We start from the raw sequence: 2,685 nt of genomic DNA, 5'->3' as shown, positions 1-2,685 counted from the left end.
ATGGTCTTGGAGAGATATATATATATATATATATATATATATATATATATATATATATATACTGTAAACTTGATGCCTTGATCTAATCCGAGCATTATCTCAGCTGTATGTGAGCTTTTTTCACTGGCCTTGTCCAATAGCCATTTCTCTTAGTAAGACCCTTTCTAGCCCCGATGATCAAGATGACGTCAAACTTCAGTCTTAAGATCTTTTGTACAGTAAGTTAATCTAAATGTTTACGATTATTTACATGTGAAGGCATTACACATTTTGATTCTTGTAATTCACAAATGTGGCTTTAGGCAAAGTGTACATTTATTGGGAACTGCTTGTATAAGACAATAATCAAAGTATAGGGTATTTTGGTAGGCCTGTGAAAAGTTGTTAGTGACTTAATAGACCATAATTGCCTTTCTTTTCTCTTGTATTTTATTTTATTTCTTGTTTTTAAGTTTGTTTGTTTTTGTTTTGTTTTAATTTTCCAGAAGTTTCCAAAATAATAATTTCTGCAGATAGGTGGCACTTTATTGCACACTTGCCTTTTTGGGCCCTATAACAGTTTAAACAATGTCATTCCACTTCTGGTTCATCACTACCTATTGGGCTTCCATCTACAAAATCTATGTAGAATTACTGCAGTTGTGCCATCTATGCTTATGAAAGAGAGGGAATTTCACCGTTTAATATCACTTTCTGTGGTCTAATTCACTATATGGAGGAGGTAATGAATCAAGGACGTTTTTAACTATCACTAGTCTTAAAGGGATAGTTCATCCAAACATGACAATCCTATCATGTAACATTTTCTCACCCTCATGTTGTTCCAAACCTGAACGACTGACTTTCATTAGTGGAACAAAAAAAGAAAATATTTTGAGATGTTTTTCTCCATACAATGGCCATCAATGGTAACCAAATTCTGCTGGGTTACCAACATTCTTCGAAATGTTTTTGTTCTTTTGAAAGCATTTCAGGTTTGGAACAACTTGAGTAAATGATTTGTATTTGTGAGTGAACTATCCCTTTGAGGTCATGATTTCTTAGATGATGCATCATAATATGTTGAATTTGTGTTTTCTGTAACATTGTTTGCACTAAACAGATTATTTTTTAATCCCACCATAGTCTTTCCATACTGATACTTGAGTTCAGAATGCCTGATTTGAAGTTGTAAATTTATTGCGTCACTTGCCTGCCACTACAAATTTGCTGCTGCAGTTCTGCTTCAAGCACTTTTATATTTAGTTTAATAGTGTGAAACACTTTGTTCATGACTGCAAGAACAAGAAACTTTCTGAACTTTGATTTTATTTTGAGATTGATCTACAAATGTTGAATGCTTTTTGGAAAGAAAAAATGTTTTGTAAATGACTTATTTCTACATGTATCGCCAACTTATTAATGAAACCAAATTTTATGAAACAAAAGCAAAGTTTTCACGTTTTCTTTTTATGTTTCTGCCTATAGTTTGTTAATCTCACTTAAGGATGATTTTCTGTGTTGTTGAGGTTCATACAGGAAGAATATCTCACTGTACAGTGCAATACATTTTTCAATATCCTATAAACTCACTGTACTGTGTACAACAGTGTGGGAACATTTCCAATCACACTGAGCGCGGATGACTGACAAACCCATGGGCCGATATGGCATCATGTGCATGAGATAGGGTTACTATTCAAGATAAGCATGAGGGGAGGAGTAACACGGTTAGCGCTCTGAGATTAACGTGTGTGTAAAGCCCGTTTCATCCCTGCAGGTCTGTCTGAGGCCTCGCTGAGGTTAAGCCAATCAGCAGTCAGTGTCCTGGTGAGATGTGATGCAGGGTGAGCTGATTGGCCGGCTCGCACTCTGGTGAGGCAAGAGCCTATAATGACGCTGCCTCAGGAGAACTCGAACATCTCACCACCCTCAGGTCTCAAGCACACAAATAACCTCAAAATCTAACAGCTGTGCTTTTTTTTAGTACTGAACTATTTTTTTTTTTAGCTTGTGCTAGAGGAGAACTGAACATTTTAATGGTTAAATTCCTTGATAGATATAGTTCATCTACATGTTTCTTTTAATTCTATGATTCATTTGGTGCCTTTTTTGGTGCTTAGGCTTTTTTCTTTTAGAGTTAAGCTCAATTTTTAGCTACACATGAGGAAAAAATTTTAACTTTCGCAATGGAAATATAGTCTTAATGCTTATGTGCAAACTTTTGGCAAAATTCACTGTTCATGTGATTCGTGTAACTGATTTTTTTTTAATTGGTTAACCAGTGAATTGAAAAGAAGCTAATCTAAATTCTAAAAATTCCAAAAAGTTTAATAAGGTATCTACAATATTATATCATCCCTTTTCTTAAACAATGGTTTAAAAGGCTGTAATCCTTATTTTATAATAACCTTCTCTTTTGTTCAAAACCTATATTTGAACTTTTTGAAAGTTGATTAAATCATTTTGTTACTGGATGAGGATATTAGATATTGGAGCTGATCTTTGGTAGAGAAGGAATGTATATATATTGTCAGGACTTAATAGTTTTAAACCTTGACCATGTTCTTGGTGTTTGTTTTGTATTTTCATTTTCATTTTAATTGGTTGAAGTTGCCCAAGTGAGAGAGAATATGATCAAGCAGAAGTCAATGAATTCTATATTTTCTTTTTTTTATTATAAAAAATATACAAAACTTTTGCAGT

Source organism: Sinocyclocheilus rhinocerous, unplaced genomic scaffold, assembly GCF_001515625.1.
Source record: "Sinocyclocheilus rhinocerous isolate Xijiao unplaced genomic scaffold, SAMN03320098_v1.1 scaffold62, whole genome shotgun sequence".
In the NCBI taxonomy this organism is placed as follows: Eukaryota; Metazoa; Chordata; class Actinopteri; order Cypriniformes; family Cyprinidae; genus Sinocyclocheilus; species Sinocyclocheilus rhinocerous.
This window is presented reverse-complemented; position numbering follows the sequence as displayed.